Here is a 12,318-nt window from a genome sequence, read left to right as displayed (position 1 = left end):
CATCATTCCCATAACCATACTTTCTCTTCTTTCTTGTCTACAAGTCTGGGCAGGGCCTATCCTCAGCGCCAGTTTTCTTCTTCATTCTCTAGGTTCCCTGAGTTTGCAGCTGGGCAGATAATGGGACCAGAGCCCTTGTTTTAGCTCCACTACTAGCTCCCTGTGGCATCGGGAGCAAGTCTGCACTCCTCTGTGGCTCGCACTTATGCCATCTATGAACCAGAGGCTTGGTCGTCCCCAAGCAAGATTTTTCAACCTATTAACATTTTGTGCTGGGTAATTTCTTTGTCGGTGGCAGGCTTTCTGTGCATTACAGGCTGTTTACCAGCCTCCCTGGACAGTAACGCTACCCTCTCTCCTTATGACAACCAGAATGTCTCCAGACATTGCCAAATGCCCCGAGTGGAGCAAAATTGCCCCCAGTTGAAAACCAATGTATTTTTCCTATGACCTAGGTGCACTTTCACCTCCTATTTGCAGCGTTGGAAAGTGCATGTCATTTCCGGATACATGTGGGCAGGTATCTCTAGAAAAGCCACATCGCTGAGCTCAATTTAAAACTCTTGCCCTGGGATGCCTGGGTGCCTCACTCGGTTAGCCATCCGACTTCGGCTCAGGTCATGATCTTGCGGTTTGTGGGTTCGGGCCCCTCATCGGGCTCTGTGCTGACAGCTCGGAGCCTGGAGCCTGTTTCAGATTCTGCGTTTCCCCCTCTCTCTGCCCCTCCCCTGCTCACACTGTCTCTCTGTCTCTCTCAAAAATAAATATTTTAAAAATATTTAAAAAACAAAACAAAACAAAACCTCTTGCCCTGACACACAGCCAGGTTGAGAGGTCTGGCTCATCTCCAGTGGACCTCAGACACGCCCCAAGGGTGGGTGTTCACCTTAGGGACCTTTAGCACAGCCTCTCCTCCACTACCAGAGGAGTCAGGGAGCGAGGGCTTGTTCTGCTTCCTGGCCCCTGAGAGCCCATGGGGATTTGGGGCTTGGCTCAGAGGCCACACAGGGGAGAGGCCGGTGCGGAGGCGAGACCAGGGCACGATGAGAGAATGCAGGAGTGGGGTTAGGCATTTCCTTAGCTTCATTGGAAACAGATGCCTAGCAGAGGTGGCGGGCTGAGGCTCTGCTTCAGACCAGCGTGCTTGGCAGCTCTCTTCCTCCCACCCCCACAGGCACCACCAGGTGATTATTTAAGAGAAGGGCTCTGGTTTTAAGGGAAGCTATGTTTGTCTGACATAGGAATGAAATCTGTTTTCATGAGAACATGAGCACGTGTGATGGAACTCCATACATATGATCATAGATGAATGGGATTAAAGAACAGCAGGGTAATAAGGTCCTTTTGTGATTTGAGTTCAGCATCTCCATCTGAGGTCTGAAATCAAGAATAGAATCCAGATCAGTCAATTCCCATGGTTTTTACTCATAAACACCCAAACCTCAAGTCCTCTTTTAAGATGTGAACTCGTTAAAATATAATTGAGTACACCTGCCATTCCCAGCCTGGGCCTATGGCAGACATTACTAAGTGATCACAGAACTCTTTCTTGCTGGGCCTGAATCCTGCCTAATGATCATTTATCTACACAACAGTCTAGGTAGCTAGTACCAATCAGAGATGACATATTTGTCAGTGATTTAGTCTGTCAGGGTCTTTTTGGAGATACAGATAACCCTTGAGCTACTCAGGTCCACTTATATGAGAATTTTTTTCCATAAATACAGCAGAGTATGGCAAATGTGTTTTCTTGTCATTATTTTTTTTTTTTTCTTTCTGGGGTACCTGGATGGCTCAGTGAGTTAAACTTTGGCTCATGTCATGATCTCATAGTTCATGGGTTCCAAGTTGGGCTCTGTGCTAACAGGTCAGAGCCTAGAGCCTACTTCAGATTCTGTCTCTGTCTCTCTTTCAAAAATAAACAAACATTAAGAAAATAATGTTTTCTTTTGTCTAGCTTAATTTATTTTAACAATATAGTATAAAATACATATATAAAATATTAGTTAATCAACTATTATGCTATCAGTAAGGCTTCTGGTCAGTAGTCAGCTATTAAGTTTTGGAGGAGGGTGCTGAGTGGCACAGTCAGTTAAGCCCCTGACTCTTGATTTTGGCTCAGGTCATGATCTCGTGGTTGATGGATATGAGCTCTGTTCTGGGCTCTGCTCTGACCGTGTGGAGCCTGCTTGGGATTCTCTCTCTATCTACCTTCCCACTTGTGCATGCTCACTCTCTCTCTTCCTCTCAAAATACATACATGAATAAACCTTAAAATATATATATAGTAGTAAAGTTTTAGAGAGTCAAAAGGTATACACTGATTTTTGACAGCAGGAGGGTGTCATCATCCCTAGCTCAGTGTTGTTCAAGGGTTAACTGTATGTGGAAGCAAGGACCTATGGATATGTGTTCATTTGATATTGTCTTTTTGAGAAACGATCAAAGGAAGTATGTCAGAAGTATATGCTATTCTAGGGTTTCTCAAACTTTTACTATGTACATGAATTACCTGGGAGAGATAGCTTTCTAAAATGTAGTAAATCTGGGTAAAGTCCTGGGATTTCTGCAGCTCTAACAAGCCCCCATGGGAGGTTGATGTAGCTGGTCCATGGACCACACATTGAATAGCAAGTTATTCACCCAATGGGTTATTTTACCCTTTAGGAAACCAATTCCGAGAGGCTGAAGAGAGGAGTCAAGGCTGCTTCACCATCAATGTGACAAGTTGCTTGGTGCAAGAATTCCAATAACCTTTTGCTCATCCTTCTGTATCTCTATGGATTTTTGCCGGCCTCCCTACCCCTGCACCCATCTTGTGCTTACCAACCTGAGCAACCGGGACATCTCAGAACTGATGTCCACTTCCAATAAGGTGTGTTCAGACCCTGACTACAAGAATGCACTGTTTGTCTTCACATTTCTGATCCTTCTGGAACATTCATAAAGATCCCGCAGGAAGTCACACCCTGCTGAGAATTGAACCTTAACCCAGAACAACAGAGTGGTTCTGTAGTCACTGAAAGGTGTACTTACTTTGAGTAAACCTCATTTATTTACAGAAGTCCTGTTGTGGGTTGCCGGGGTGGGGTGTGGCTACTCATCAGACCTTACATGGCCTGTGATGGCTTAAGAGAAAGGGGTGGGGCCTCATTTTTGGGTAAATCACCTCTGAGGTGAGAGGGTTTTTTTCTTAAATAGTTTATTGTCAAGTTGGTTTCCATATAAAACCCAGTGCTCATCCCAACAAGTGCCCTCCCCCATGCTCATCACCCCTCTTCCCCTGTCCCCCACCCCCATCAGCCCTGAGAGAGAGTTTTTAAAATCCAGCCTGAATAACAGAAAAGGGAAGAGTAGTGGGGAGGGGGGCTTTCCTTTCTTTTTATTCAGTAATTGAGACATCTCACCTTACACTGGCATAATTAGATTGTCAAATGGAAGATGCTTCAAGTAATTAGCAACATAATTAGTCAAGCTTTTCTGGTCCCCATGTCCTCAACTAGAACAATCCTTGTATCCAGTGCCCTTTGCAGCACAGGACAGTCCTTGATAAGGAGTACTTTTCTTCTTTCTTTTCTTTTAATGAACCAAGAGAGAAAAGGACAACGTATGCAGGGTCTTATAGGGATGCCTCAGAAAGGCTGCATATTTGGTATTGGTTACCAAACAAAAACTGAATTTGGGGAAAGATACCATTAAAAAGCACATAACATGGCTTTGGTCAGGTTGTTGTTGCTGCTGTTGTTGATATTATTGGTAATGATAGTACACTTTTTAGAACTTGGTCGTCCTTTCCTCAGGGTTTATGAACTTGCTCTCTGACAATCTTTTCATCAAACACAAACACTTGGAAATTTTAACTGATTTTGCAGAGCTTGTAAAGAAGTCTCTTGATGTACCAAACCCTCCCTGCCCAGCAAAGTAGAGATGTGAAGGAGGTCAAAGAGGCTCCGGTCTCCTCCAGGGAAGAAATCTGGATTTTGTCTATAAAACACCCTTGACGTATGATGGGCATCCAGTAAATGGTGACTCCACGGGTGGTATGCAGACACTGGGGTTATCAACTGGGGATAAAATGGGGTAAGGTGCCAGTTACTGTATACTTGGCCAAGAGCTTCAGTGCCTTTATACACATTAACTCAATGGCTTCTTGTAGCCTTCCCACAAGACAGGTAGCATCACACTCTATTGAGAAGAAAGCTAAGGCTCAGTGAGGGCATATTGCTGGTAAATTTGGATCATGGGTTCTAATTTAAATCTCATTGCTCCAAAGTCCACAGTCTGATTATTACCCCAGTACACCAGAATGATGAACACAATTTCTCATCCACTCCAGCTCCCTTCCCTTCACCAGATTTCTTTTTACTACTCCACGACTCAGTGGTGCTCTTGGATGTCAGTCTTGATGTGGCTTCCTGCCTATCTGAGCTGTGGAGTAGTGGGGAGCTAGGGGGCTGCCACACTTCCTAGTCAACCAGAGAAGAACATATATTTAGATTTGAATCGAAGTGCTACATTATGTGAGGCAAATTACTTCATCTTTCTGAGTTTCTGATTTTCAGTCTGTTAAATGGGAATGAATATACAGATGGACATGGATTGATGGGTGGTGGAGGAATCAATGGATTGATGGATTCAGAACAAATAATTAATGGGAAGGTGATGAGTGAGAGGGTAGGGTGTGTTGGCATTAACATGTATAAATGGGTAAGAGAGAGATTTCCTTTTAAGAGTTGAGATGCTATACCTTTAGGTCAGGATGAAAGGACTCAGAAGTAAAAGGCAGCCGAGACACAAGGTCAGAATGCAGCTGGGGCTGTTGTAGTTCATTTTGTGTCAGGCCAGCCTTTGCCAGGTTTGTGCCAGGAAGCACAAGCTAGATGCTGCATAAAATCAGAATTCGATGGTTAAAGGTCTTCAGGAAATTTAACCTGCTCTTGGAGATTCACATAGACAAGAGCATATTAAAGCCTTTGAGAAGTCTTACCAAAACCTGTTCTACTATAATTGTCGTTTCTGTTTAAAATCCAGTGATTCTGAAAACTTTGCTCACAGAGCCTGTGTTTCATGTATTGCTTGTTAACTTCAAGAGGAACTATGTCCTGTAGGGTGTGGATTTTATATACAATGGCCCAGATTATAGAACACTCTCCATGTTACATCCACTTGCATGAGTTGGTGGTCATGGAGAGTAACACACAAGCTTGGGAGGCAGCCTCCCAAATGATCACGTGATAGACATAGGACCCGTAGTACTCTCCATTTCACAGGTGAGTGACTGGGACTCGGGCAGGTGGAGCGAGTTGTCTAAGGTCATGTGGCTTACCGTGGACAAGCTGGACTCCAGTCTAGGTCTGCCAGTGCCAACCTATACCCCCACTGTGCAGCCACGGAGGCTTTTGGTGTCTGCTTGGTTATCTCTGGATGCCAGATCTGTTGAAATAGGCCGGGCAGCCATGTGTACTTCACTTTGTGTAATGTGGAAATGCTGAGTGCACTTCACAGCCTGACAAGCAGCTCTCCAGCAAAGGATAATGGAGCAGGAGAGAATGATCGCACTAACGAAGGCAATAATTACCCTTTTCAGGACTTGTAGAGCACTTTGCTGTTTTATGAGCCCTTTCATGCATGGCATCCTTTCTGATCACTGCAGCGACCCAATGCATAAGCGGGGCTGGCAAATTTTCCTCATCTGACACAGAAGAAAGCGGCGGTGCAGAGAGGTTAAGGATAGAGTAAAAACTCACACAGCATGTCAGCGGCAAGCCAGTGATCCAATACCACCTCTTCCTCCTATTTCTAACATTTGGATTTATATCCAATAGAGAACATGGTAGAAAGAAAGCTTTCTCTTGCTGGTGTCCACCCTTCCTTTCCTCCTTCCCACTCTGTTCTTTCCTCCTTCCTTCCTTCAAAATGAAAATTTCAAAATACAGAAATACCTAAAGAGATCCATTACCCATTATCCTATCATCCAGAGATAACAACTGTATATTTGCTTCTGGTAATTGTTTTCTGCACACTTCCTCCTATTTAATTTTCTCAAAAGCATAATTTTAAATGTCTGCAAAGAATCACATTTTATCTTAGTTTTGCATAGCCTATCTTTTGTTGTGGGAAATGTAGAATGTTTTCACATTTTCTATAATTTAAATAATGTGCTAAATATCACTACACATAAATCTCTGTGCACTTTAAAACTATGGTCCTTGAGGGGTGCCTGGGTGGATCAGTCACTTGAGCGTCTGACTCTTGATTTCGACTCAGGTCATGATCTCATGGTTTGTGAGCTCGAGCCCTGGGTTGGGCTGTGTGCTAACAGTGCAGAGCCTGCTTAGGATTCTGTCTCTCCCTCTCTCTGCCCCTTTCCTACTTGTGTTCGCTCTTCCTCTCTCTCAAAATAAATAAATAAACTTAAAAAAATGAAAAACAAACTATTGTCCTTGAGATAAATTTCTTGAAAATTTAGAGTCAAAAGGGTTCCAGATATTTAAATTGCTAGATATTTCCAACTTCCATCTAGAAAAGTTTTACTAGATGGAAAAACTCCATGAGCAACTGTTTTTCAACACTTAGTAGTTTAATTCTTTTTGACCTTTTAAAAATTCATAGATATTGATTTCTATTTCTTTAATTACCAGTCTGGATGATTTTTTTAATTAATTTTTTTTTTGGCCAATTTCCTGCTCATGTCCTTTTCCTGTTATTTCTATTATACTTTTCTTATTAATTTCTTAGAAATCTTTATATATTAAGGACACTAACATTTATGTTGCATATGTTTTTCCCTAGGTTGAAATCACAGTGAGTTGAACACTGTGAGCCATGTTTTTAAAGTTTACTTATTTTGAGAGAGAGAGAGAGAGCAAGAGTGCATTCATGTGTGAGTGAAGGAGGAGCAGAGAGAGAGACAGAGACAGAGAGAATCCCAGGCAGGCTCTGTGGTGACAGCATTATGTGGGGCTTGATATCACGAACTGTGAGATCATGACCTGAGCCGAACTCAAGAGTCCAGTGCTTAGCCAACTGAGCCACCCAGGCACCCCTGTGAGCCATGTTTTTAACTGATGAGGGAACCTATGTGGGGGGGGGGGGCAGACTTCCACCCAGGGTTAAGAAAGAATTTCTAGTGATGAATAAAAGTTATGCAAAAAAGGGATTGGTGGCTTTGTGACAACTCCATTTCATGAAGGGGTAAATCAAGACTTAGGCCCAGTAACTTGCCACAGGTCATGCAGCAAAAAGTCTCAGAAATGAGATTTGAACCCCGGTCTGTTGCCAACTTCTGTGTTCTGTCTACTGTGTGGCATCGTGGCATCCCTGAGGGGGTGATGACCAAAGCAATGTTGCAGATATAAATGGGTCACAGTCCACAGAAAACATCAGACAAGGAGAGAGGTAGGAGACTGGAGAAAACTAGTAAGAAATTGAGATTGGAGTCCTCAAATAAATACGTTCAAAGAAGCGAGGGCAAAGGTGCTCATTCAAAAAGAGATGGGGTTACATGGCCAAACCACTCTCCTCATCCCTACCTTGCCTCACCCACTCCAGACCCAAAGTACCCAAGTTACCAGACCCAAACTTGGGTACTTTTAAAGCCACTCTTGGCTTGCTTGGGGTAGGATTCATTCTCCAAAGAAGACAGGCATGGTGTCACCTTTTGAGTGGTACCATTGCCAGTATTTCAGATTCTCTCTCTCTCTCATTTCTATTACTCTTTATTTATTTTTCTTAAACCGCTGAGCCTGATAAATTAGGGCTATTAAGAGACTCTTTGTTATTCTGTCCTGGGTTACTATTTTAAGGGCTAAAAAACACTCATAAATATATGGATGCTCCGACTGTAAATGGATATGTTTTAGCCAGTGAAAAATTCATTTTCTCTAATACACGTTTTTAAAGTGTCCTGCTGAAATTCTGCACAATATCTCACCATGATCTTTCACTGTTCCTCCCATTTTTATCCGATAAAAGCAGATTCATCATCAATACGGTGCCTTTTCTCTACACCATAAATAACAGCTGGGGAAGGGGAGCCTCTCCCACAACACAGCAGCATCGGATTTTAACCAGTTTTGGAATTTATTGTTAAGCCTTCTTGGGATGGGAGCCAAAAGTACTTGCATGCCCATCAATTACCTCACGGCCTTCCTGGTTTTGGACAGAGGCACCCAAAGCCCAAGCATAGAGAAATTTGCATCTGAGTTTTACCTTCCTTTCTGGATGGAAGATGGGATATAGTAGGTTGTTATACAACCCAGCTCTTCTAGGTCAGTCCCAGTTTATGCTCATGGTCTCAGTGAAATTATCGAGAATGACCTCATTCATTCTCAAAGTGTCCTGGTTTAGATGATAAATTATATGGTCGCTATAGATGTAGGCTGAGAAACACAGTGCCCCATTGCCTCTCATTTTTCCCCATCCTCCATCGGATGCTCATTCTGTGTATTAAAACTCGTTCCCCATCCATCAAGCCCTCACCATAGTCAGGAGACTTATGGTCATGGGGAACATCTCTGGGCTGGAAAAAGTGAAGAAAGGAACATGGTGTTCATTCCCACCATGTGCAAGGCTCTATGCTAGAGGCTTTTCAGAAAGGTCATGCTTTCATTGGAAGATCAATCCCATGAAGTACTAGAACTCATCAGTTTCAAGATGAGTATGTTTTTCATTCATTAATATCTCAAAATTGGGCTGTGCCTTATAACCAATGTCACCTTATTGCTGCTATTGGTCATGTAGCATCGTGATGTACACAGTGTTGTCTTTGCATGTACCAGCATCACAACTCCCAGGATGGGTGTCAGTGGCTGGGAAGAAAATCCTAGAAGCGGACATCGTTTTTTGGAGTCCCCGGGAATCAAATGATTGTGCAGAAAGGGTGACAGAGTTGCCAAATGAGAGGTACTTAGCAATACTGTGAAAGCGGTCATCGATAGGAGGCCAGTACTACATCAACGCAAAGCCAGAACGAACATTGAGCAAACATGTCTCTTGGTTTATTCTCTTTTTTTTTTAATGTCTTATTTATTTCTGAGAGAGAGCATGAGCAGGGGAGGGTCAGAGAGAGAGGGAGATATAGAATCTGAAACAGGCTTCAGGCTCTGAGCTAGATGTCAGCACAGAGCCTGATGTGGGGCTCGAACCCACGAACCGTGAGATCATGACCTGAGCTGAAGTCAGATGCTTAACCGACTGAGCCACCCAGGTGCCCCTCTTGGTTCTTTTTAAGGATTCTTTTAAGAAATGCTGCATCACCAATAATCTTGATGACACGGAGGGCAATACTCTTTGGAAAATTACCTATCTGATGGTTTTGAATCACAAAGTGACTCTGAATCTGAAGAAGGTTTAGGAATACCTTCACCCATTTAATCCACTCATAATTTTCCCTTTATATATATGTGCCCAAGAGTAAGGAAATATATGCCAGTTATACCCAAAAGAGCATTTAAACTAACTACAAAATACAAATTTTAAGAGACTTAAAACATCATGTCCAAGTTATTTGGAAGTATTCTTTCTTAGTGACAACAGGCATCCTACAATTGATGGTGATTAAATATGTGGGTACGGGGTATGAGTGGAGCCATTTCACAGGTGATCCTAGAAGGGTAATGTGATTTCCTTGGCGTAAAATCACACAGTTAGCCAGTGGCAGTCCTGGAGGTGGGTTGGAATGACTCAAAAATTGATTTAAGTAACAGTCATGGAGTTGTGACAGAGTGCTAGACAGTGTCTGTTGAAACCTGTTGGGTGCTGGTCTTCATAGAGCTTCCTGTCCTGGAGGAGAGGGCCAGTGTGTGTGTGTGTGTGGCGGGGGGGAGGGGGGGTGGTGGTGCTCAGAGGCAGCTGGTTGTGATGCACCCTGAAGACTCTGATGGTAGCATGAGAAATCAACCTTGAAGTTGGGGCTCTGGGGCAGTGCCCAAGAAGAAAGCTCCACCCAGCAGGGCCAGAAGAGGAAGAAGGGATGGTTTGTAAGACAAGCGTGTTCCACACAGCAGGACCACAAGTACCCACCCCTGGCCATTCCATCCTCACCCTTTGGGCAAGGCACCACTCTGCGTCTGAGCGAGAGTCATCCATAGTGGTTTATTTGGGCAGTGTCCCGCGGTAGACATCAGCTGTCCCGTGTAGTAACAAGGGTTCCCTGGGCACTGATGCTTTGGAACCTGTTCCCATAATTCTCCCAGAAGTAGGAAGCAGGCAGTAAAAACCCCAACTTTAAGGTGAGAAGAAACACCGTTACAAGTCCTAACCTGCTGTGCTCAGCATCACATGGGTGGTACACGGTGGAGGTTCCACATGAACCCCAGCGGGCTGGACTCAAAGTGAGAGTCTGTGCCCCTGTATCAAACCACACCATATACTTCCAGGACGAGAGGAGACTCGGGATCCATTTATTCATCCCCTCCGTGCCCTGGTGGTATGGGGCAGGGAGGGAAACAGAGGCCCCGCGGGCTGGCGGGCTGGCAGGGTCCAGGTCACACACAGCAAGGGCCAAGTCAGGACCGGGTCTGTCAGGGGGCAGCTGGCTCTCCACTCAGTCTACCTTCCTTTTTTTTTTAAATTTTTTTTAATGTTTTACTTATTTCTGAGAGAGAGAGAGAGCATGAGCAGGGGAGGGTCGGAGAGAGGGGGAGGTACAGAATCTGAAACAGGCTCCAGGCTCTGCGCTAGCTGTCAGCACCTGACGCGGGGCTCGAACCCACGAACTGTGAGATCATGACCTGAGCCGAAGTCGGACGCTCAATCGACTGAGCCACCCAGGCGCCCCTACCTTCCTTACTTTTATCCACATGTACTTAAGGATCGTCCAAGCAGAGCAAACCACAGCTTTAAAGCAATTACTCGGTGATGATCAGGAGGGGCTGGGGGGATTCTGTTTGCTTATTTGTGTGAACCTAAAATGCCTGCTTTCTTAATTAAGCCTTAACTCTGCGTTTTGCCTAAAGCTTTTCATTTTTTACTCTTTAACAGGCCCCAGCTTTCCGCCCTCACTGGAGGCCTTGGGTTTTGCCCAGGGGCTTTCTCTCCCTCCTAAGAAGCATCTGCTCCCGCCCCACCACTGACGATCCCTCCCTTTTTATCCCCACTCCCCAGCTGCTTTTAATTTCATAATTACAGCCATGAGCAATGTATAATCCTAGGCGACTCCAGAGCTAGGGCAGAAGGGGTTTCTCTCCACGGAGCGCCCTCCTCCCTCCAGGTGCTGGCGCGGGGACAGCCTTCCCTGATCAGCGCCGAGTCTGTGCGGGGGCACTCCTGGTCTGGTTCATGTGGCCCCGTGACCTGTGCTTTTTGATTTTACATCTCCAGTGACTGGCAAAACATCCCATATACAGGAGACTCTTGGTAAATGCTTCTTGGGCAAATGAATGCATGGGAATGAATGAACACATAAACTAGGTCTGGGATTCAGCTGAGTGCAAGGGTCTGGGGTGGGGACTTGTCAACTGTCTTATCGCATAATATTGTTAGCAATTGCTTTTCACATATGGAGATGTTTAATGGCCACGTAATAGCTCATTATATTTTTGTTGGAATATGTATCTACCCAACCGCCTCGGGCTGGACATAATTTATACATTACTTCCTTCACAGTCTTGAAAGAGTCATTTAAACCCTGCTTTCTGGGAATACTTGAAAAGTTTGGTTTGGGGTGCCTGGGTGGCTCAGTTGGTTAAGCATCTGACTCTTGCTTTCTGCTCAGGTCATGATCTTATGGTTCATAAGTTTGAGCCCCGTGTCAGGCTTTGCGCTGACGGCACGGAGCCTGCTTGGATTTCTCTCTCCCTCTCTCTCTGCCCCTCCTCTGCTCATGCTCTCGCTCTCTCAAAAAACAAAACAAACAAAACAAACCCACAAAAAACCATGAATGAAGAAACATTTCAAAAAAATTTTTAAAAATTGGTTCTGTCTGTAGCTTACCTCTCACCACTAATTAGGAACCTCTTAGGTATCCCAGGTGACTTCATTTATTTGTTCATTAGCTCACTCATAAAATCTTTGTTGAGCAGGCACTGAGCTCCCTGCTGGAGATACAGAGCTGAGGCGTGCGAGGGCAGGAGCCTCGCTTCCTGGAGCCTAGTAAGGTAGGGGGGCTGAGAAGCCAGCAAGGACACCTGTTCTGTTGGGGGTGGGTTTCTGTGGGAACACCCACCCAAAGTAGAGGCACCTCAAACAGATTTATCATCAGAGAAAGCTTTCCAGAGGAAGGGACAGCCGAGCTAGAGGATGCACACAGATTAGTCAATGAAAGGAAGGGCGAGGAAATGTCTGGGCTGTTACTGCATAATTAACAACCCCCAAACC

This window comes from Crocuta crocuta, unplaced genomic scaffold, assembly GCF_008692635.1.
Source record: "Crocuta crocuta isolate KB4526 unplaced genomic scaffold, BGI_CrCroc_1.0 scaffold152, whole genome shotgun sequence".
Lineage (NCBI taxonomy): Eukaryota > Metazoa > Chordata > Mammalia > Carnivora > Hyaenidae > Crocuta > Crocuta crocuta.
Note: the sequence above shows the minus strand (reverse complement) of the source record.